This window comes from Macaca fascicularis, chromosome 7 (genome assembly GCF_037993035.2).
Source record: "Macaca fascicularis isolate 582-1 chromosome 7, T2T-MFA8v1.1".
Classification (NCBI taxonomy): Eukaryota; Metazoa; Chordata; class Mammalia; order Primates; family Cercopithecidae; genus Macaca; species Macaca fascicularis.
Window position 1 is genome coordinate 93,659,032 of NC_088381.1, and position 26,630 is coordinate 93,685,661.

Here is a 26,630-nt window from a genome sequence, read left to right on the forward strand (position 1 = left end):
TGTCTCTGTAAACCTTTTCTTCTTATTAATAGTTTTTAAAATTAATCTATCAATTTCCCATATTTGTCATCTATTGTCTTAGAATGCTAGTATAATTGTAGGTTTTCATTGATTTTATTGGCTTGAATTGGGGTTATATCTGCTTTTCCATAAACTTCTGTGCATTCTCTCCTAGAAAAATATTCTAGATTTTAACTGTTATCAGGTTTTTCTTTGTACATTACTTCATTCTGAACACATTTTACTGTGTCTTTCAGCAGAGGTGAAAACTAATAGGAAGCCATAATTTATTGAATGAAAACAGTTCATTTATTTGAGGACAATTAACTAACCCCTTTTTAGTATTCTATTTTTTCCAGTTAATTTATCTCAATTACCTTGTTTCTATATGAGATAACTTGTTGATATATTTTTGACCCAGAGTGAACGCTTATTAAAATGGGATTAATATATCAGCATTATTTCTCTTTACCGAATATTTCCAAGATATTTTATTCATGAATATTAACAAGAAATGAGAAAAATAGGACATTCGTTGAGTGTCTATTATGTATCAGCAACATTTTAGTTATTTAGTCGTATCTAACCCTCACTGTGTCATTGTGAAAATGGCTTCTGGAATGTTTAAATTTTCAAACACAAGAACACTGAAGCCCAGGAAGGTTGAATAACTTGCCCAATGTCATACAGTTAATGAGAGGTGAGGACAAGATACAAGTCCAAGTCTGCCAATAACAAAGCCTATTCTCTAACACAACACTCTGATTCATAGACAAATGAGAAAAATAAGCCTCCTCTACGGATGAGATTTGGAGTCTGGGAAGGTTAAATGACATATTTCAAAGAGACGGTTGCAAGCCTTGGAGCACCAGGTCCCATTCCTGAGTTCTGGACTCCAAGTCTGCCCAGAAAGTATCCTTAAAGCCCGATTTTTCCCATCTGTGCCTGAGAGCTGGAGCACTCAGGAGAGGTTCCAGATTGACATCTGGCGATTTAAAGTTCCCCTAGAGTTATATAGGATGAGAATCTGGCTTATATTTTCTTTTCCCTACATAGCAGCTCATAATGACTCGTCTGTTGCTGGCTGTTAAAGTGGTTGGCAGGCCTGGTGTGTGCAAGAAGCCGGGGTAACAGAGCCAGGATGTCTCAGTTGGTTAAGGGCGAGAGTGAAGGGCCCAAGTACAGTCTCTGATTCCAGCTTTTGCTTTGGGCAGTCACTTAATGTCTCTCTGCCCAGTCCTCCCATCTGTAAAATGGAAAGAGGAATACTGATGAACCTCTCAAAGAAGCTGTGAGGCAGAACCCATTCATGATTAACACAGAGTCTTTTGGATACAGAAAGGGCAGTGGAAAAGTTTAAAATCACTTCAGGATGGGATTATTTGGTATAAATGTGTTTAAAATTACTATTTGGCAATCCTGGTGCAACAAACCTTCAATTTGGCATTGGCTGCTAGATGTAGCCAGTCTTTTAGGAACTACTGCAGCAATAACTGTCCTGTGGAAATTGTATAGGAAAATAATAGAAATACATCAAACAAGAATGTGCATTAGATACTCCATTCCCCAGCCCCTCAGCAGACTTCTGGAGGTCATACTCTATGTGTTCTTCATGTTTCACATGCCCCGTAGTACCTACTTCAGGGCCTTGCACCAAAGAAACCATCAGCCGAGAGTCATTCTTCATGATATGGTTCAAGGCAAAGAGAAGCTATACTGAATGGTCCTGGGACTTTAATTTTTAGACGAAATGGCTAATGGCTTTGATTTGCCTTGTGTCATTTTGATACATTTCCTAAGTGCCAAATTGTTAAGAGGTTCCATATTTCTAGTTTCCAATTTCTCTGGGCTCTCTGAATATGCAGTTGCACAGGTGTATGCCTTGGGCACACACCCAATATAGCTTTACTTTACCCTTGAACTCATTAGAAAGCGGCCACCCACACCTGTTTAGGCCCGGGTGAGTCCTCTTTTACATCTTTATGTCTCTCATCCATATGAGGAATAAGACTTGCTATTGGCAAGATGTAGTTTATATACTATGACTGCACTTTGGACAGTAATTTTTAAGTCTTAATTATGAGGGAAAGATAAAAGTAAAGGCTGTTTACTGTCCTTTACTGTTTCCTGGCCCTGCCAGGACCCCCCAAAATTGTGATGCAGTACCATGCTACTGCAGAGGGAGTGCTTATACCTACAGCACTGATATCAGTTGGCAACTGTAGATACTCAGTCCAATCTAGAATTTCAGAATGAGATTATTCCAATAAGATCCCCAGGTTATTTGTGTACACATTAGGAGTAAAAGGCACTGGGCTAGGATATGGGCTTTAGAATAATTAGGAAAGGTTAAAAACCCAAGTGTCCTTGGAGTTAGCAGTGGTATTGAGTTCTATCACTATCATTGGGGCATAGTCTTATATGAAAAAAAAAAATAATGAAGCATAAAGACTGAGTCTGTGCAGCTATAAAGATTTCCCTTCCAGACCATTTCTGCTTTGATACTTGGTTTCTCTTCCATATCTGACGCTACTTCTGCCCTTTCTTCTAGGTAAATAAGAAGCCAGAGTATCTCCTTAGCCTCCAATACACTCTTCTGCCTTACCTTCATCGAACTGACAACTCTCTGAAGAGCTCAGACTAGTTTTCTTTACAGACAACTTTGAGTCCTTTAGACTTGTCACAGGAAGAGGGAGAAAGAAGCTGTGCAACTCCCTAACTAGCTTACTTTGGCTCCTGGATGCCAAGGCAGATGTTACAAATGACACAACATCTCTGCTCAGGGCCTCAGTGTGGAAATTACTCAGCAGAGCAGACATGGGCCTTTCTGTTTTACTGCCAGTTATGAGCTTGTGAATAGCACACCACACTGCCCTGATTAGTGGATGTTTTCACTCCCTCCTCATAATCACAGGACTGGAGCGGAATGATAAGGAGAGCTTCCATGATAGAGTTGGTGATGTGGAGCAGCTCTCTCCCTTCTCCTTTGTTGTGCTTCTCTTAATGCACACAACCCTTTGAAGTCTGATTCTTTATTTTTGCCCGACTCACCTGAGCCATCAGCAGCCCCTCATTTCCAATATAGTTCCCTTATCACTGTCCTGATTGAGGCTTGAAAGCACCCGTGGGAGCGCTTCTGTGTTAGCGCACAGCTGGTGGGTTGTACAATTCCCTGCTGTCTACCAGGAAATGTTGATTCTCCTATTGTACTGCAATGAATAATCACCTTAATTTTTATTAGAGGTTTATCTTCAGACCTAACTTTTCTGAAAAGCCCGAGGGAATTGGGCAGTTGATTAAGAGTCCAGTTAGTATTACTAAGGGATTTCTTCTGGGGAGCTCATACAAGACTTCAATTCTATGCTTTTCTTTTTTGAGTATGCATGCAAGGGCTGAGGAGTGAGCAACAGAGGATGTCTGAACTGGAGCTCATAGTGCTCAGGTGTGTATGACTCATTTTCTTTGGATCCCAGTGGCATAGAACTCTGACTCTCATCTTCCTTTGACTTACTGAAGGGCATAGAAGAAAAACAAGTGGCAAGTGGCTACATTTAGGTTCTGATAAGAGGATAAAGATGCTGTTTGGTAATGGAAAATTTACCCAGTCTGTGTAAGGAGGTATTGAGTTACCTTTTACATAGAATCAGACTATTTTCCATATGAAAATAAACATATATGTGATCTTAAACATCTATGGATCAAAAGCATGCTATTTCCACGTATAAATCTTTCGAAGAGCAAAAATAGTACTTGGTTGTTTACATAGATGAAATTTACTTTAAACCAGAGAAGAAAATGGCTTCATCTTAAATTGTTAACCATGATCAATCGGTAGTGGCTATTTGGAGTCCTGTGTTGAAAAGAATATTGAAGCAATATTCTTTGGGCTCCATGGAAGAGAAAACCATGCTAAATTGCGAAGAAGGTAGTGGCGGCATTTCTACTTCATGCTTTCTTTATACCATTTATACATATTCTACTTACTATTCAAATAGTAGTAGTATTTGTCCTTCCACTGGCAATGAATTACCATTTGGAAGGAAAAATATCTTCAACTGCTGATAGAGTTAACTCTGATTTACTCATAGGTGCTTTCTTATTTCAGAATACAGTGTTTACTGAATAAAATAAGGCATCTTGCCTGAATAAATGCTACCAGGCTCTCTTAAATATACCATACAGTTCATATAGATTAGGACATGTCTAGTATTAAGAATTCTATGTGTTTTCTTTTGTTCTGTTTCAATATTTCTCTGGATTTGGTATCAGAGGGTTTAGGCTAACACTCTGGCTGAAACACAATTTAAGATCCGTATGACCTTGGGTGAGTTCCTCAACTTTTTTGAGCTTTGATTTCTTCCTTTGAAGGTGGATGGAAAAAATACAAAACAAGATATGTTAATATAGTCACAGTAGAAGTTACTAGAAGTTACTGGACTTGTAAAATAGGAAAGGGGAAAAACAGGACAGTGTGAGCAGGGGCACAGACAAAAAATGTTAGTTAAATCTAAATCCTAATAGTCTCCTTATGAAAGTGAAACACTAAAACACCAAAAATATAAGGAAAATCAAAGTATTTTAGCTGTATAATAAGTGTTAAATATCTGAAAAGAATATAATCATTTACGTGTGGGCTAGGCCCCTCTGATGATGGTAACAGATGTCTGTAAACAGATTAGTCTCTAGATTGCCTAGAGTCTCATAGAGCTTCTGAGATAGTGTGTCTTTTCTTCAAGTGTGCCGTGGCAAAGCCTCTTCTCCAGTTTATATTGAACAGACACCTAAATGTGTCTATCTTTTACATGGCTAAGTTGGTAGTCACTTTTGGTAAATTTCATTGTAAAAGATCATCTGTGAAGCAGGCAGCTAAGGCTAAAGCAAGATATTTAGTTACGTTTACTTGACCAAACTAAGATAAAAGATAAAATACAAAGTACAGAAATGGATGTTTATAAAACCGACATGAACTACGTTAAGGTAATTAACACCTACGTATAAATGGGACAGGTTCTTAGTATTTATTCATGCAAACATAACCTTAATAACTTTCCATAAACTATTTCTTCTGGTGGTTTACCTCAGATGTCCTGGGTTTCAGTCCCTAGGCAGTGCCTCTTCCCCATGCATGCCTACGTTACTTCCAGGAAGGGGTCCAAAGGACAGTTCTGGTTTTGTCACCTAACAATTTTGTGATCTTGTGCAACTTTCTTAACCTCTCTGTACCTTATATTCCTCACTTGTAAAATGGTGACAATAATAGTATGTAACTCATAGAGTTCTAGTGAGGATTCAGGAAAATGGTAAACCAAAAAGAAAAGATGTGGCACAAATAATGTCAGCTGCTATCTTTTTTCTGATAGCAGGGAGGCAATATGCATTACCTTAAATATTTGTCTTTTCCATTTTGTATTTATTTTTATTTTAGTCATTTAAAAAAATTTATATATAACGAACATATTTTGGTGATAATTTGCATTCATATTATAAAGCTCAAATTATGGTAATTGGGATTTTTGTCACTTTAAATATTTATCTCTTCTTTATGCTAGGAATATTTGACTTATTCTCTTCTAGCTATTTTGAAATGTACAGTTGGTTATTGTTAACTATAATCACCCACCTGATCTATTGATCACTAGATTTTCTGTCTTTTGTCTAACTTGCTGCCATCTTAATCATTAACATTGCTGTTAACCTCAGCACCTCCATAGATAAACACTGGCCTGATAGTGTAGATCAGAGGTCCTCAGAGTATGGTCTGCAGATCCCTGGGTATCTCCAAGGCCATTTTGGGTCTGTGAGGTCAAGACTATTCCCAAAATAATACTAATATATTACTTGCTTGTTTAACACTGTTCATTTTGCACACATGATGCAAAAGCTGTGATGGGAAGAGTGGCTGTAACCTTAATTGTAGACCAACACAGTGCCACCAAATATATACTAGCAGTTATAATCTTCACCATCACACACTCACAATTGGAAAAAAAAATCAGTATTTCTTAAGAATCCCATTGAATGAAGTAGCTAAAATGATTAATTTTATTAAATCTCAACCCGAGTACACATTTGTTGAGTATCTGCTATAAAATAGAAATATGCACAATGTACATTTGCTACATACTAATGCATGTGTGTAGTTGAGTTGCAAGCTGAACTAGCTGTCATTTTCACAGAGGATTTTTTTTTTTAACTACAAAGAACAACTCACAAATTATGGTTACTGGACTTATATATTTGGCCGTCATTTTCTAAAATGAGCTGAATTTGACACTTCAAGGAAAACAATTACAGTATTTGTTGTAAGCTATGAAGTTTAAGCTTTCAAACAATAATTACAATTGTGGAAAAATTTTATTCACTATCATGACCTTGGTAGTGTCCCGGTATGTTAAGACTTCTCTAATTAGATCAGCAGTGAAGTTAATGTATGTGATATGATTGATGTCTAACAAAATATTTCAACATTTAGAAGGCTCTGTAAAACTTCAAAAAGAAGATTTTACAAGTAATAAATGTTTATCATTACAAAATAATGAATTAGTGCAAGATAGGCAAATAGATTTTAAGGTAACAGAGAAGAAAATGTTTATTTATATGGTTTCAGGTTTCAAGTGGTAGCTAACCTTTAAGAAACTGCCACTTGTTGAGCTTTGGTATAGCATCAAAGAACAATGTCTACAACTATATGGAAAGGTTATTGAAATGATATTTTATTGTCCTTTTACATGTTTAAGGCTAAGTTTTCTTCATGTGCTTCAACAAAAAACAACATATTTCATCAAATTGAATGTAGACATAAATGTGAGAATTCATAGGTCTCCTATTAAGCCAGACACTAAGATGTGCAAAATTGTAAAACAAAGTCTTCTTATCACCAGTTTTTCTGTTGTAAAATTTTGTTTTTATAATTCATTAATTTAATTCATTAATTTACTTAACAGTTTATTATAATTGTAAATAAATTAAGTATTTTTTTGTATTATCAGTATTCACTTCCAATATACAAAAAGACTTAGACTCCCATACAATAATAATGGGAGACTTTAACACCCCGCTGTCAACATTAGACAGATCGACGAGACAAAAAGTTAACAAGGATATCCAGGAATTGAACTCAACTCTGCACCAAGTGGAACTAATAGACATCTATAGAACTCTCCACCCCAAATCAACAGAATATACATTCTTCTCAGCACCACATCACACTTATTCCAAAATTGACCACATAGTTGGAAGTAAAACACTCCTCAGCAAATGTAAAAGAACGGAAATCATAACAAACTGTGTCTCAGACCACAGTACAATCAAACTAGAACTCAGGACTAAGAAACTCAAAACTTCTCAACTACATGGAAACTGAACAACCTGCTCCTGAATGACTACTGGATACTTAACGAAATGAAGGCAGAAAAAAGATGTTCTTTGAAACCAATGAGAACAAAGATACAACATACCAGAATCTCTGGGACACATTTAAAGCAGTGTGTAGAGGGAAATTTATAGCACTAAATGCCCACAAGAGAAAGCAGGAAAGATCTAAAATTGACACCCTAACATCACAATTAAAAGAACTAGAGAAGCAAGAGCAAACACATTCAAAAGCTAGCAGAAGGCAAGAAATAACTAAGATCAGAACAGAACTGAAGGAGATAGAGACACAAAAAACCCTCCAAAAAAACAATGAATCCAGGAGCTGGTTTTTTGAAAAGATCAACAAAATTGATAGACCACTAGCAAGACTAATAAAGAAGAAAAGAGAGAAGAATCAAATAGACGCAATAAAAAATGACAAAGGGGATATCGCCACCGACCCCACAGAAATACAAACTACCATCAGAGAATACTATAAATACCTCTACACAACTAAACTAGAAAACCTAGAAGAAATGGATAATTTCCTGGACACTTACACTTTCCCAAGGCTAAACCAGGAAGAAGTTGAATCCCTGAATAGACCAATAGCAGGCTCTGAAATTGAGCCAATAATTAATAGCCTAGCAACCAAAAAAAGTCCAGGACCAGATGGATTCACAGCCGAATTCTACCAGAGGTACAAGGAGGAGCTGGTACCATTCCTTCTGAAACTATTCCAATCACTAGAAAAAAAGGGAATCCTCCCTAACTCATTTTATGAGGCCAACATCATCATGATACCAAAGCCTGACAGAGATACAACAACAAAAAAAGAATTTTAGACCAATATCCCTGATGAACATCGATGTAAAAATCCTCAATAAAATACTGGCAAACCGAATCCAGCAGCACATCAAAAAGCTTATCCACCATGATCAAGTGGGCTTCATCCCTGGGATGCAAGACTGGTTCAACATACACAAATCAATAAACGTAATCCAGCATATAAACAGAACCAAAGACAAAAACCACATGGTTATCTCAAAAGATATAGAAAAGGCCTTTGACAAAATTCAACAGCCCTTCATGCTAAAAACTCTCAGTAAATTTGGTATTGACGGAACGTATCTCAAAATAATAAGAGCTATTTATGACAAACCCACAGCCAATATCATACTGCATGGGCAAAAACTGGAAGCATTCCCTTTGAAAACTGACACAAAACCGGGATGCCCTCTCACCACTCCTATTCAACATAGTGTTGGAAGTTCTGGCTAGGGCAATCAGGCAAGAAAAAGAAATAAAGGGTATTCAGTTAGGAAAAGAAGTCAAATTGTCCCTGTTTGCAGATGACATGATTGTATATTTAGAAAACCCCATTGTCTCAGCCCAAAATCTCCTTAAGCTGATAAGCAACTTCAGCAAAGTCTCAGGATACAAAATCAATGTGCAAAAATCACAAGCATTCGTATACACCAGTAACAGACAAACAGAGAGCCAACTCATGAATGAACTTCCTTCACAATAGCTTCAAAGAGAATAAAATCCCTAGGAATCCAACTTACAAGGGATGTAAAGGACCTCTTCAGGGAGAACTACAAACCACTGCTCAGTGAAATAAAAGAGGACACAAACAAATAGAAGAACATACCATGCTCATGGATAGGAAGAATCAATATTGTAAAAATGGCCATTTCCGATATAATAGTGATAGATATAACCCACATGAACAGAAGTTCATTGGTGTCCTCACTGATTTTTAAGAATAAAAAGGGATTCTGAGGCAAGAAGTTTGAGAATTATTGGGCTATAATCTATTTTAGTGTTTCTCAAAATGTATTTTTCAACAAGTCTCATCATAAACATCCGGATTTCTTTTTATAAATTGAAATTTCCTAACCCAAGATCTACTGAATCAGAACCAATAGGTGGGGGCCAGTAAACCTGAATTGCAAGCAAACTCTACTGGTTGAATCTTATGTATAATAAAATGACAGCTTATACTACAAATAAGAGACCTTCTGTACTTTCTAAGATATATAATTTAACGAGAATCACATCTCATTGTGTTGTAATCACATCTCATTAACAGTTGTAGTCTATAACTCCATTTCCTTCCCATAGGTAAGTGGTAATTTTTATCCTATTATATCTGGCATCTCAATCCCTCCATTTAAAAGCTAGGATCAAATCTTTTCTCCTTCACTCAAGTACACATGTATACCTTTGGCATATCCCACATATGTGTCCCTGTTTCTATGGATACTCTCAGAAGGAGACATCTTCTGTGAGAGGAAAAGGGAAGACCAAGAAGGATCTGGTAAGCAGTTTTTTTATGATGAAGATTTCATTATGGATATGCTGACCAAATTATTGAAAGTGCCCAGGGGATAAATTTCATCTCGCAGAGTGAGAATGTCTGGGTTTCTCTAATTTTTTTCTTGTGGTAAAATACACAGAATGAAATTTACCACTTGTACATTTACAAGTACACAGTCCTTGACGTTAAGTACATTCACATTGTTATGCACTTATAACCACCATCCATATCCAGAACTTTTTCATCCTCCCCAGTTGAAACTCTGTACCCATTAAACACTAATTCCGCTTCTACCCCAGGTCCTAGAACCACCTCTAAATTTCTTTTTTGGTCAACCATTCAATCTGCAGGAGGGTTGTTACAGGTGGTAGCTGGGATAATTGTGCTTCAGCATACCTGCATCAAAGTGTATAAGCATAAAGACCATCCTTCATTGACAGGTGCATTATTATATCACCTTTAGAAGTGAAAATTTTAATAAAATCTCCTTGTTACATACCTGGGGTAGATAAACTTAAAGCTCCATATTTTCCATTGTTTGGATGCATTATGAATTATATATTTTAATGTATCAGTCCATTATATATTATGCATTACTCTGGAAAGTTCTAGAATCACAATTATAAACTTTATTTAGTAGGGACCTCAAAGACTAATTTAATTACCCATCTGACACTTAGATCTAGCAATGGAGAAACTCACTACCCACAGAAGCAGTACATTTAATCTTTGGACTGCCTAGATTGTGAAAATTGTGTATTACATAAAAATCTGGCCCATATATCTTCAAAACATCAGTCTTTTATCTCTAAGGAAACAGTGAAGACAACTATTGTGTTTTCCCTTGATCTTTTTTCTCTAGGCTAAACATCACTAGTTCCGTTAGATGTTCATCAAACTGAAGGATAGATTTAGCATTCTGCTCATCTCCCTGGAATAAACTCATTTCCTACTCTTTCCAGGAGATTCTATATCAGGAAGTGTAGGTGATTTTTAAGGTCAGACAGGTGAGACTGTTAGAGAATGTCTGACCAGATAGATTACATCCAAACTAGCACCTTCTTTATTCAGAATCCCATAATTATGTGAATGCAGCCTAAGGCTGTGTTTGCTCTTTTATCAGATATGATACACGGCAGATTCATAGTGATGTTGTTATAAAAATCTATAAAAATAATGTTCACACCTTTCCCAAGCTGTTCTTTCATAACTATGTCTAATTTTTTCTAACCTAAGATCAGGAACTTGCATTCTTACTAAATTTAATTTTGTTGGCTTTAGTCATCTTCCCAAGATCTTAATATCTTTTTGGAACCTCATCCTATTGTACAATATATATTTTATTCCTTACAACATATACCGTCTGAAAATGTGGTAATCATTCATTTGATTTTCTCATTTAAGTAACTGGCAAAATTTATGAGGAGGGCAGGGCCACTGAAAGCGGAATCCTTTGACACCTTTTAGAAACTTTCCAAATTAGTAGAGATTTGGAAAATTTACATACTTATGATTCAATCGGTCAGACTTAGTTTTTAAAAATTTTACCTGTAAGCTATCATATATCCTCTTTCAAAAGACTTGATGAGGCCATTTGCTATCTCTGGGTTTTATTTACCCCTAGCAATTTAATAGAAATTTAAAATGTATCACTTCTCAGGAACAGGGTAACTATTTGTAAGATAAGGTCAAGTAGACGTTGTGAGTTCCTTGGAGGAACAGGGTTATATACCTATGATTTTAAAGAATAACACAATAATTTACTCTGAAGAGTAATCCTTCTGTAACTATTCTCATTTACTAGGTAAATTACTACATAGAAACCAGGAGACTAAGCTAATACAATTCTGAAACTCATGTTGTGACCAGTAGATTTTGAACTTGAGTGTTTTTTTTTTTCCTTTAAGATCAAGGGCATTCCTTTTCTAGTAAAGAAAAAAAAAAGAAAGAAAGAAAGAAAGAAAATGAAGAGCATCACTAGCTGTTCATCATGTTCTCATTAGTCCCTCACTTATCATTTATGCATGCATAGATCAGTTATTGCTAGTATTTCTTCATGGAGGGGAAAAACAATCCCAGACATTTTTAGATGAGGGCCTGATTTTCAGGCTCAAGTGAGTCATCTAGTTATAAGCACCAGGAAAAGGGGCCATATGGCAGAGAACCTGACAGACCCTTTAATGACTGGGACAGACCCTATATTTATTGGAGTGTGCTCCAGATTTGAAGGTCAAAGTTCTCATGTATTTTTCTTGGTCCACTTAACTGTATTATCTAAACTTGATTAAAAATGACCTTATGATGGCAGTTATTTTCCTGAAAATATTAGGAAATACTGGCAAGCAACTGAGAATAGTAGGAAGGCAAGCACTTAATGGGTTGGACTATCATAAAGACTTTGAGTTGAAGGGTGTGGGGAGGTGGCTTTGCTGTACAGAATATGAATCAATTACAAACACACTCGCTCCTTCCAGGTCTGGGAGCCCAGAAGCCCCTTCACACCAGACTAAGGATGCCAGGAAAAATCAATAAGCTATTGAATTGGGTTCTCTGGGGGAAAACAGTGTATTTTGTAATTTCAAAATAGCTCTTTCATTAGAGAGCTGAAGAGGGTATAGCAGACATTGCATTTCTATAAAATATAAGCCTGGCAACATTCAGATCTGTTTTAAAATTAATAGAGCTTCAATCTTTTTTATTTTGGCAATAAATTGAGTTGTGACGCCTGCTAACTCTGTCTTCATTCTGATTTAGTAAGCATTCATTAAGAACAGTTTTGTATTTCTCTAACTGCGTCACCAAAGCTTCTTTCTGTCCCCTGGACACTAAATTAAGTATAAGAAGGATTGCAGCAAAGCTAAATAAATAGATCTTTAATTTTCCCAAGCAACACACACACACACACACACACACACACACACACACTATCTATCTATGTATCAAGTTAGGGTGTTGAGCATTGGAAGTAGAGGGAAGATGGTTTGTGTGTAGGTTTAGTTATCAAAATCTACAGCATATAGGCTGACAGCTTTTGAAATACATAAACTGTTTCTCCCTCTCCTGTTTCCATAGCAACAGAGTGCACAAAGCCTTAGTTTTTGCACATAGAGAAAAAATTGGGAATGGAGTCTGGAATTGTCTGGAACAAAAGAAGTACACAGAAAATGGAAAATGAAGCATCTGTAGTCTCAAGAGCCTCATATTTCTTCACCGCTCCTTGATGTTATTATTCAAAATATGTATTGGAAGGCATGTTGGGGTAGTTTTGAAGAGTTTGGTCAGGATATGAAAGGTTAGGGCATCCCTGTCCACCTTTGACAAGCCAGAAGAGCCAGCACAAATAACTCACTGTCGCCTTTGTCTTCAGCAGTTGCATTATGACTTCCTTTTTTCAGGTATTCGTCATGATCTATTGTCCCTTTACCACACTGCAGGATGATTATTAAGATATTTGCATTTTCTTTTTTCTCCACCCATTTGATTAAAGAGTCAATGATAATGCCCTAAATTCAATAAATAAAGGGAGGATGTGACATATTCTTTAAGCAAGAGGGTCACAAAGTGAGATATAATGATCAGCCAAGCAGCCAAAATCCGAAGCAGGGCTTCCCTGGTTGGGCGAGAGTTTAAAGGGCTGTATCAACCTTGAATGGATATATCTCATTTATTCCCACATAATCTACGTGTATCTGTCTGGAGGTTCTGTGTCCTTCATATTGATTCAAAACAATTTCTCTGAGTTTGACTTAAATTTCTCTTCCCAGAGGGATAGATATATATGTGGAAAAATTTACCCAATGCAGTAAATATTTTACCAAGCTATCGTTTCTGTAGACACAAGAAAGTAAACTACTATTCAGTGTGGAATATCAGCTTTCTTTAAAGCAAACCAGAACCTTTTTTTTTTTTTTTTTTTTAGCGGAGAAAGTAAAACTAAATGACTCTCTTATAGGTAGCCCAGTCGACATTAAAAGGAAGTGAGCATTGCCAATTCCTCACATCTCCTCACCGGTCTGAGACCACTGAAAGTGGTATAGTGGTGTACTTCATACGTCCTTTACTAATTAGTTGAGGTTATTTCGGTAGAGACAAATGTGCATCATATTCTCCCTCGCCAACCCCTTAACAGCCAAGAGTAAACTATTGTTGCCTGTCCAGTTGGGGACATTTCCTGGAGCAGAGTCATCATGACCAGGTATTTGGATTGGTTTTGCTTGAGTACTCTTGGAGCAAGAAGTTAATTGCTGATCTTCCCTAGGGAAAAGATGCAGATCATACTGCATTCGGGAAGTTCTATGGCTCTTTCTGTGGCTCTTGGCAGTTTGTACAGAATTCTTAAAGGGATTTTTCTAAATGTAGGACATGCCCTAAATATATAATGGCATGATAAACTGGATTAGCTCAGATGAAGCCATTACTGTCTATTTGTAAATAATAAAGCTTTTAAAGAAGCATAGGAATGAAACCATACTTAACCAATAGACTCAATGGCTCCTAAGGGGCTTTTTGGTTTGATTGGGGAAATAATAACACATGTTTTCCAAAGTTGCCAAAACATACTGACCAACTGGTCCATAAGGAAAATTGCTAGGTTAAAAACAAACAAACTTTTATTTAAAAGAAAGAAAAAAACCAAAATACAAATTCTACTTGACCATCAGCCCTTAGACAAGAAGGTTTAGAAATTTTCAACTTTTTAGTACTGGAGACATACTACTTTTTGGATAACATTGGTTTTTGCTAGAGATGACAGTAACCTATAGTGGTTTGTCTTCAAATAGTGAATGTCCTCCTCTGGTACTTCTGTCTGTTTCTCTTGACATAAGTTAACAAGAACTGAGAGAGAACTCATTTTCTTAGCCTCTTCCTTTTTAATTCTTGAAATCTTGTTCAAAGCAAGACCAAAGGACTCCTCCATGTGAGTCGAGCTGACCCCACAGACTGAGGACACACCTGACCCACATTCTTTGAGACAGTCAGAAGAGGTGGAACTCAGGGGTCAGTTGTCCTGGTATTGTTGGTGTCTCACAAATCAATAGTGGTCCTATGGCAGTATCTGTTTACCCTATGACAGGCTGTCAGGGACCTGCACCTGTGAGGAATGAATAAATCTATTAGGTTGGTACAAAAGTAACCACATTTTTTGCCATTACTTCTGCACCAACCTAACAGAATTCTTCTTTCATGTGACCCAGAACCCACCCTGTCATGGCTGACCCTGGTGACAGTCCTCTTGTTTCTGACTGTATGCATATCGTCTCTCTTCTCTTTAGTCTTAAATATTTAAAAAACCTCTTTTTCAGCTCCCTAAATCATACTTTCTAAAATCATTTCTGGCTTTTCTATGCATTCTTTAGCAATTTTTAAATTGTTCACTTCCAAGGGCCCATGTCATTCTCTCCTTATCACGTGCTCCTCTCATTCTTCTGTTTTCCCACATTCTTTTTAACCTCTCTCACAGGCTCAGTGAAGTGGCTGAAAATTACTTGTGCTGAAAATCCAGAAGGTATTACTGCACTGTGGACTCATTTGCAGGCAGTTCAGCTGGAAAATCTGAAAATTGTGTTACTGTTTTTCTCTGATTCTTACCACTGGATATAGCATTCCTATAGGCTTTCATAGCATTTTTTTTTCCCCTTTCCCTATTCCTATTTCAGGAGCTTCTATGAAAGCATATTTTGAACCTCCTGGAAAAGTTAGCTGTTCCTAAAAGTCCCTCACACTTCCTTCTTGAAAGTTATACTAACATTTACTAATGTGGTCGATTTGCCTCTGTATCTGCTTCTGGCTGAGTGTCTTTATGTAGGTCTATCTTTAATATGACCCATACAACATTCCCTCAACCTCCTAGAAATAAAACCCCCTTTCCAATAAAAATCTTCATAGAAACCCAAATGTTGTAGCCTACACTGGGAGACTGGGGAAGGCACTAGGAATACTATCTAGTTAGTCTCCTCATAGCCTCACCAGCAGTGCTCCTTAAACACCCACTTTGAGGCCTAGGTCTTCTAGAACAATGTTGGAAAAGCATTGCTATAAACCATAAGTGATCAGCATTAGTCCAGTATTAATCAAAGTTAGGATTACATAAATCAAATTCTATTATCAGTTACTTCCTAACTCACACTTGCTGCCATACTGCTCTTAGCAGTTCTGATCTTGGCCCTCCCACCATTCCTTGATGAGTGACATGAGACAGCTTCTACTGACCCACTTCCAGGTTTTTATGTGGGTCCACAAAGAAGCCCCTCTCACAGCCATCATGAAACAGCAGCCACTGGTTGCCACATTTTCAGTTAGCACATTTGTAGACCATTCAACAAAGGATATATTAAAGACTTTAATGCTAAATATAGTTTTCAAATTGCTACTAGGTATTTATTATTTGAGGAAAAAGCCATACTATAGCCATAATTTCACCTCCTCACTAGATATTATCCACGATGGCACTCTTTCTAAACCCAGGGGACAGAGAGAAAAATAAAGCGCAGGTAGTGAAAGAAAAAAATGCACAATAAAATCAAGATATCTATGGATACATTAATTTTCTGCCTTCAGATTCTTATTTCTTTTCCTTGTTATTTGTATTGCTTAATTATAATGCAGTGAAATTGACTTTTTGATGTATAGTGTTATGAACTTTACACCCGTATACAGTCATGCGATCACACCAGAATCAGGATGCAGAGCAATTCCATCATTCCAAATACCTCCTCCGTAATACATTCTTTTCTTTGCCTTCCTTTCTGAAATATAATTCTGGGTTTACACTTGTTTTCTGTCAATGTTTTAAGAATATTTGCCGCTTCCTTCTCATCTCCATGATTTCTGGTGAGAAATTCATTGTCAGTTGAACATTGTTCTCCTACAAGTAATTGATCGTTTTTCTCTGCCTACATTCAAAATTGGGTTTTGTTTGTTTTTGTCTTTAGTTTTCAAGACTTTCATTATTATATTTCCGTGAATTTATTTGAGTTTACCCTGATTGGCGTTTGATAAACTTTTCCAAACCATATACTTACATCTTTAAACATAGTTTTCAGCATATATATGTATATGTGTACATATATATATATGTATATATATATTTTTAGTGCTGCACTATTTTTTCCCTCCTTCAAGACTTTGATGACACAAATATGAGACCTCTTGTATTGTCGCACAGGTCTTAAGGATCAACTCTTTAAAAAAAAAATCTCGTTGACTCTGTGTTATTCATACTGGATAATTTATATTAATCATTCAGCTTCATTCAAGTTGAGATTCAAATCTATCTCCAATCCACTGTTGAGCCCAGCCCGTGAGATTTTTATTTTATTTCTTATATTTTCCATTCCATAATTTCTATTTGATGGAATGGAAATAGAAATTATTTCCTCCTTATTTGCTAGGTTCTCTTTTATTTCCATTCACTATTAGCGTGTTTTTTATTACGTATTAGAGTATTTATGTACTGACTACTTCAAGGTATTTGTCAGATAATTCCAACACCTGTGTCTTCTTGGCATTGTTGATTGTTGTTTGCCTTTTCTCATGAGAGTCAAGGTTTTCCTCATGAGAGTCAAGGTTTTCCTTGTTTTCTCATATCTTCAGCAATATTGAATAGTACACTGAACATTTTAAATATGAGACTATCAACCTTGTTTTAATATTTGTATTTTTATTTCAGTAAGCAATTTACATGGTTAGGTTCATTCTGCAAGTCCCAACCAACTTCTGTGAGCTGTGGTTCTTATGGCAGTTACGTTTTCAAAGCCTTTGTAGTGCTATTAATACCCATCTCACATATGCAACACTGTGGGTAGTGATCTATTTCCATTTTAAAAGCCTTTGGTATGCTGGTTCGACCCATACATGCCAGCTTGAGTGAACTCAGGTATTTCTAAGAAATTTTATTGGCTAGTTTTCCTGAGGTTCTTTCTGTAATATGTCTCTGTGACTTTCCAGTTCCCTGGGACTTCCCTTTCTGGGTGTCCAGCCAGAAAGCTGAGTTTTAGTTGCTTCATTTTGAATTTCTGTGACTAAACTGGGAGCCAAAAGGAAGTAGGGCAAAGAGAAAAAAAGGCAACAAAGCTTGATGCAACTGTTTCAGGATCACAACTCCAGCAATTAGAGTGGACAATTACCCTCCTTCTTTTGCTTTCTGTGGCCTCCTCTTGCATTGTGGCCTGTTCCACTGCCATGATATGACTGCTTGTAGGATAAGGAACAAGGAAACAGAGGTAAGAAAAATACAACAGGGAAGTCTACACTCTCTGAGAATGAGAAGCTCCCTTCCTGATTCCCTGAGCCAAAACTAGCAAGCTTCTCCTGGAGCTCTCTGTTCTTTCTAATGCCTACTTTAAGGTTTCAGACTGCATTGCATTCAGGCTAGGAGGTACTGGAGAAGAAAAATGAAAAATTCACCACCATTTTGGTGGTACTTTTAATTCTTGTCTTCTTCCCCAGTCTGCTTACTACTATTTTCTTTTCAGGATTCTCAAAGAGCTGCTGCATGCCTTCTGTTCAGATGTTATAGTTGCATTCAGTAGGAGAGACAAGACATCTTCTGCTGAAGCAGAACTCCATCATTTCCTAAACACAGGGAATCTCCAAACAGGGTTATCATGTATAATTGTACGAAGGCACTTTGTCCTCCTTCATGGAGATTTTTTATCACATCAATTATGCCGTGAATGGCATCTTTCTGGTATTAAGTAGTAGATAAGCTCTAACAACTACACAAAGGAATCTTCTTTCTTCTATCCACATTTTCTTCTCTCTTCACATACCTTCCCTCAGTCATCATATACAGTTTTATAATGCACTTTTGTTATGCACCTGAATCTCAGATTTATTGGGTCTAGCTGCATCCTCACAGTGAGCTCTGATCCCACATTTTCAATCACCTGATGAATATTTGTACATGGATACCTCACTTTTACTTTTACAGACAACAGGTGAAAGACAAATCTTGTCATCTTTCCCATAATAACTTTTCCTGACTTCACCATTTCTAACTGGAGCAAAATTATTCCTTTACTATCAATCAAGCTGAAAATCATCTTCAACTTATTTTCCCTCATTCAGCAAATATAATCAGCCAAAAACCTTTCATTCTCTCTTTTGAATTTAATTCACCTGATCACTTCTATTTTCTGAATATTAGTCCAAGTCCTTTATATGCTGAGTTAAGATAGTAACAGTAGATATTATTATTAATATTACTGCTATTCCTATTCATGATCACCATCATCACCACCACCACCCTTATGATTCATTGGATATCTATTACAATCCTTTTCTAAATACATTGGGTGTATGTGCTAACCACAATCTTGGAAGGTAGGATAAGTGAAATATGATTCTATTTGTAGTTATCCAGTGTATGTAATGCATACATCTTTAAGTGGAGAATGAAGGCTAAAATGAAGCCAGGATTATACTCATCTTTCCTCACATGCAAATAATGTTGCAAAATCTACTCAGAGACCTAGAGGAAAGTTTTTCTGTCTTCTTTTTTTTTTTTTTTTTTTTGCGCAAAGATGCTGTCTACTTCCCAAACAATGTAGTGTGCTCCTGGGCTTCCCCAGCCCTATGGGGTTCCTTTCTCTAATTCACATAAAGATGTGTTTATATTACCATTCAGGACATAGGCATGGGCAAGGACTTCATGTCTAAAACACCAAAAACAGTGGCAACAAAAGCCATAATGGACAAATGGGATCTAATTAAACCAAAGAGCTTCTGCACAGCAAAAGAAACTACCATCAGAGTGAACAGGCAACCTACAGAATGGGAGAAAATTTTTGCAATCTACTCATCTGACAAAGGGCTAATATCCAGAACCTACAAAGAACTCAAACAAATTTACTAGAAAAAAACGACCCCATCAAAAAGTGGGCAAAGGATATGAATAGACACTTCTCAAAAGAAGACATGCATACAGCCAACAGGCACATGAAAAAATGCACGTCATCACTGGCCATCAGAGAAATGCAAATCAAAACTACAATGAGATACCATCTCATACCAGTTAGAATGGCAATCATTAAAAAGTCAGGAAACAACAGGTGCTGGAGAGGATGTGGAGAAATAGGAACACTTTTACACTGTTGGTGGGATTGTAAACTGGTTCAGCCATTATGGAAAACAGTATGGCGATTCCTCAAGGATCTAGAACTAGAAATACCATATGACCCAGCCATCCCATTACTGGGTATATACCCAGAGGATTGTAAGTCATGCTGCCATAAAGACACATGCACACGTATGTTTATTGCAGCACTATTAACAACAATAGCAAAGACTTGAAATCAACCCAAAGGTCCATCAGTGACAGATTGGATTAAGAAAATGTGGCACAGATACACCATGGAATACTATGCAACCATAAAAATGGATGAGTTTGTGTCCTTTGTAGGGACATGGATGCAGCTGGAAACCATTATTCTTAGCAAACTATCACAAGAACAGAAAACCAAACACTGCATGTTCTCACTCAGAGGTGGGAACTGAACAATGAGATCAGTTGGACTTGGGAAGGGGAACATCACACACCGGGGCCTATGATGGGGAGGTGGGAGGGGGGAGGGATGGCATTGGGAGTTATACCTGAAGTAAATGATGAGTTGATGGGTGCTGATGAGTTGATGGGTGCAGCACACCAACATGGCACAACTATACATATGTAACAATCCTGCACGTTGTGCTCATGTACCCTAGAATTTAAAGTATGAAAAAAAAAAAAAAAGATATGTTTATATTGATGGTAGATTACATGGAAAGGACAGGAGAAACTTTCTCAGGGCAATATTAATAGTCAAGTTATTGAGATACATTTGGAATTCTGGTCTCTCTCCTGTATAATCCCCTTAGATCTGGTTTCCCATAAAACACCTTTAGCACATTAACATCAGAATAATCGTCTTAACCTATTACTTAAATTGTGTAATTTTGCCACTCAAAGACCTTCACTGACTTCCTCTTCCCCATAAGATGAAGTTTAGATACCTTGGCCTGAAACTTAGAACACATGATGGTTTGATTTTGGCAAAGCCTTTTGATTTTTTTTTTTTTTTTTTTTTTTTTGAGACAGTCTTGCTGTGTTACCCAAGCTGGACTGTAGTGGTACAATATAGGCTCACTGCAACTATTGCCTCCTGGGTTCAAGTGATTCTCCTGCCTCAGCCTTCCAAGTAGCTGGGATTACAGGCACCAGCCACCATGTCCAGCTAACTTTTTATTTTTATTTTTTAGTGGAGATGGGGTTTTGACATGTTGGCCAGGCTGGTCTTGAACTCCTGACCTCAGGTGATCTGCCAGCCTTGGCCTCCCAAAGTGCTGAGATTACAGCCGTGAGCCACTGCACCCAGTCTGGTATTTCTTTTTTCAACTTGTCTAATATTTTGTTCTAAAGAGAATAATCTAGTATTCCCAGATATGACGTAATTGTTTGCTTGATTGTTGCCATTACTCTTATGTTCTGTATCAGAAAGTCTCCCCTCTCCATTCTTGCCAACTATACCTGTTCTTATTCTCCAGGCTGCCTTTCCATTAAGCCATTCCTAACTACCCTACCAGGGTAATCCTCTCTAGTCTTCCATCAGATTCTTTGTGCTTCTCTTATAGTTACATCATTTGTAGTCATGTTGCTTTATCTGTGTATAAGATTTATGATCTCCTTTCTGGGAGATGCAAGTTAAGTTTACATTAACATGTATCTTTGAATTCCTATTATACCCAGTGTTGTACTGGATATATAGTAGGTGTCAAAAAAGATCCTCTAAGTAAAGGACTCTATTACATTGAAATATCAAAAAAATGGATTAGGTGCAGGGTAAAGGCCCTCAAAATGCCATCTGCACATTTCAAAGATAGTTGTCAACTACATTTCCTCACAGGTTGCTGTGTGTAGACTTAATAGAACCCCAACCTAGGCATAAGTTTTTTAAATCACCTATTTCAGTTGTGAGAATGGGAACAGGTTCACATATCCATAATCTAGTGGACTTAAAATTTTAAGTCCTAAAAAATTGCCAAAACATTTGTTTCCATTTCCCCTGAGGATTATTTTGGTAGGTATTATCTCTATAGGCATTTTGAAACTGTTTCTTTGACATCAGAACAATTGTAAAAGGGTAAAAATGAAATATATCCAGTCAAGCTATTACTGTGTTTATATAATATCAACTGCTAGCTTGATGAATTATCTGTCATTTCTTCTATACCTGTTCACTAAAAGGACACATGCAATGTGAATTGATTGAAAAAGTTTATGTGATAAAAATAGTGAATACTAAATATAAAAAATTAGATATATAAAAGTATGTAAAATTATCTTATAACTTAAAGATTATTTTTAGTACTTGGGACAGTTTATCCTAATAAAATAAATTCATATATTTAGTTTCTGTCTTTTTCTCTAATTTTTATAGTCATTCAGTCATATGGTTAAATGTATAAAATATCACATATGCTGGTATCATATTCTATACTGGAGCATGTATGTCTGTGTTACCTTTTATAACCTTCCACCACCAATGGCTATTTGGTTGGTTTTTATATTTTTAGTAACAAGATGTTAAACATATTTATATACAAATATTTTTCCAAATCCCTGATCAAGACAGATTCTTGTAGTGATCCTATAAGGTCAAAGTATATATATACATATTTGGGAATCCACTGCATATGAAGGCTCTTCTATTTCACCAGATTTGCTCTGGAGGATAGCTGCTTTGTTTTTGTCCTTTGAAATGTAAGTTTCAAACTACAAGTTTTTCTGAATAAAGTTTTGCCCTCGCATTCCATTATATTAATGTACCGTATTTTATTTAGTAGTATGTCTTAGTCCATTCTCTGTTGCTCATAACAGAATACCTGAAACTAGTTTATAGGAAACAAAATTTCTTTCTTTCACTTATGGAGGCTGAAAAGTCCAAAGTCAAGGAGTTGCATCTGGTGAGAGCCTTCTTGCTGGTGGGACTCTGCAGAGTTCCAAGGCATTATAGGGCGTCACTGAGTGAGAGGGCTGACTGAGTGTGCTAGCTCAGGTCTCTCTTCCTCTTTATATAATTCACCAGTCCCATTTCCATAATAACCCATTAATTCATCCATTCATGAATAGATTAATTAATTCATGAGCGTGTGACCCAATCACCTTTTAAAGGCCCCACCTCTTAATACTATCACATTGGGGATTAAATTTCAACATGAATTTTGGAGGTGCCAAACATTCAGACCATAACATAATACTACTAGTTTGGTCATTTGGGGTGTTGCAAAGTTTATTATGATACTACTTCTGTAAGAGTAATTTTGATGCATCAACTATTTTTAGCACATTATTTTAAAAATATATTCCCAGAAGTGAAGTTACAGAGTTTAACAGCAAACACTTTTTAAGGTTCTTAACACATTTATCTAGAAACCAAGTGCCATTTTATATCATGGGTGTACCTTCCCCATTGCTAAGGATTGTAGTGAGTAAATAATAATATTATTAAGTTTACCAATATGACAGGATGTTATTTAATTTTGCATTTTTAATAAGGGATTGAGTCTTTTTCAAACACTTACGGCCCATAATTTTTCTAGAATGATGTGATTTTAATAATTGGTACATACAGCCCGATGTTTTATTTCTGGCAGTGAATTTGATTCTCATAAATTAGTTTACATTGACTCAGAGGAGGGCCTTGAAATAATACATTAATAACTAAGATTAATCACATAGCACTTCATAATTTATGTGCCATTTTAATGCATTATGTATATCATTTGATCTTTCAAGAATTCTAGGGGCAACAAAATTAAGATAATTCTCCTGTGTAGGTGAGGACACTTTTGAAGGGTTGTTCACGTCAAGGCAGAGCCACGTGAGGGCATTTTTTCATATCTAATAGCACACAGCTAAATTCAAACCTTATGACCCATAGGCTGGCAATCTTTGTTCAGTTTATAGTAGAACCATTCAATAACTGGTCCCCAGAAAAGCAGCACTGGTTTCACTGAGAAGCTTTATTTACTTTTTTTAGATACAGTGTTGCTCTGTTGCTCAGGCTGGAGTGCAGTGGCATGATCTCGACTCACTGCAACCTCACCTCCTGCGTTCAAGCAATTCTCCTGCCTCGGCCTCCCAGGTTGCTGGGACTACAGGCGCTTGTCACCGTGCCCAGCTAATTTTTGTATTTTTTAGTAGAGACTGGGTTTTGCCATGTTGGCCAGGCTGGTCTCAAACTCCTGGTCTCAAGTGATCCACCTGCCTCAGCCTCCCAAAGTGCTAAGATTACAGGCATGAGCCACTGCACTCGGCCTACCGAGGAACTTTTAGACCTTTTTAGAGCTTCAGGCCAGGGTTTTTGGCCCAGGTGTTTTTTATGCACACTAATGTCTGTAAAGTACTACCTTAGACTAACAGTATATGTAAAATCAAGTGTGTATAACTTTCCTACAAAATTTGTATGTAATACCAAAAAGGAAGAAATAAATTATGAGTCTGAAGATTCTTCAAATAATAAATAAACTACTAGTGGAAATTTACAGGAATTAAATTTTTTTAAAGAAGGAAATTATAGATTAAAAAGCATTATATAATATCCATCAATTAGTTTTTTCTACAGACAAATGTGGACATTAACCAGGAGCTCTGCCTACACTTAGAAATTTTCATGGGTCCAGAAGAAATATTTTTCTTTCTATGCATAGGAATCATTGGCGGTGGTTTTTCAAAATGCAGAGGTAACTTTGCTAGGCTTCCACTTTAAGGGCCCCAAACCCCAAACCCAAACCCAGAACAATGGCATCTATGGCTGTTTGCATTTCCAGTCAGTAACACAGACTCCCAGCCTCAGGATTTACCAGCCATTAATAAAAACAATCCTAGAAGGAAGACATAATGCATCTTATCAATCAAGAAATGAGGTGTTTTATTTGAGAATGTGCTATGAAACACAGTAGTTTCCTTTCATCTGGAGTTTTCCTTTTTTGCAGTTTCAGTTACTTGTGGTAAGATCATTTTAGAGGGGGAGATCACATTCACATAACTGTAATGATAGTATATTGTTATCGTGGTTCCATTTTATTATTAGTTGCCATAAATGTCTTATTATACTTAATTTATAAACTTTGTGTTAGGTATGTATGTAAAGGAACAAACGTTATATATAACAAATATATATATTATATAATATTTAATATATATATAAGATTTAGTGTGATCCACAGTTTCAGGCATCCACTGGGGGTCTTTGGATATACCCTCAACACAGATAAGAGGGGATGACTGTTTTTGGGGATGTTGGTCATCTCTGCTAACATGTCAGGATCTCTTTGCTTACAAGTAAACAGTTTGATAACTAAGTTATAGGGCATTCCCAGGCTCAATATTCTGTTATTTTCCCTTCTAAAGAAAATGAGCACCCTAGATGACAGGGCCTGGGATGGAAGGAGTGAAGTAGCCAGTGGACAAAGGGAAAACGATTTAAGGAGTAGAGGAAACAAAGATACATTTTGTTGGAGCTATAATTTTGCCTAAAACCAGGCCTCAATTTTGAGCAATAGGTTATAATGTGCCATCACCCTGGGCACTATATTTTTAATTATGAAGCTTGTCACCTTTATATATAGTCATTTTGAGATTCTGTAATGTACATTTGATGTTCCTCCAAATTTAGGAATAGTGAAGTCTCTCATTTTGTGAAGAAATGCTTTATTTTTTGTTTCTCAAGGACATTATCTGCTTAAATGTGTTCTCTTTGGCATTCAAACAGAAGTGCTTGATATTCTTACATCCTGTGCATATGAATCTAAGTAACATGTCTCAAGAGGCCAGTACATAGGAATTTCTTGTCAGCAAAACTGCGCCTTGTGCGATTCCGGCAGATTTATGACTGCACAGTCCCCTGGTCAAATTTGGCTTATTATTCTGAATCCATTTTTGTAATAATGATGCTGGTAATGCTGTAATATATTATTTTAATAGGATAATATATTGAACTCTAATTTCTAGAGCATAAATACATTATTCAGGCATTGCATTGTGTGCAAACAAGGGAAGAGGAAACTAAAAAGATGTCTCACTGAAAATTTCTATAATTGTCAATTATGTAAAAAATTATAAAAGTTGATTGTACTATTACATAATTTTTATATGTAATAGCTTTCTAATCAGAAATAAAAATTCCTGATTTTTATAATATTGTCCACACTAGTTTTTGAATTGATATTTTGAGCAAACCATAACCAAAAAGGACAACAGTAAGGCTAACTACAGGACCTGCCAAGTAGAATATACCTTCTCTGGGATTAGAAAACTTCTTTTTCAGAGGCAATAAATGTATAATATGTGCTGAGAACTTCAGGAAATGCACAAAGTATTCTAGCAGCTTCCCTCTAAATTCTTTTTGCAAAGTCTTGCCAGACAAAATTCATATAAACAAAATATCTGTCTTACTCTGATGTAAAAGTCTTGGACTTTATTCCTTTTATGTTATGAGTCTGCAAAGCTAGAATAAATGGAGCTTGGGTTTGTGTGTGTGTTGTTATAATTTAAATAAAATTTCCAACAGGCAAGTGGTTCTATCTGACTAATAATCCCATTTTGAAAAGGTATTGGCTTTGAAAAGGTATTGAAACTTAGTTGTCTTTGATATGATTAAATGGGTAAAATATAGCATGCTCTTTCATGCAATTTTACTATATCAAAAATTCTACCTATTAAAAACCATGAGTACAAAACTTTGTATTTATGATGATTTTAAATTTTTACACATAAAATGTTAAAGAATAACAATCTTTTCATAGCTTAGACCTGATTTGATCTCTATATGAGATGCCTCAAATAACCACAAAAACAAATCAATAGAAAATTAAATCTTACAAAGAAAAATTGAAGTAGCTTCCATGTTCATGCTTTTTAAGTTGGAGAAGTTCTAAATCTATTGATTGTTTACTCTCTATAGGCATTTTTCCA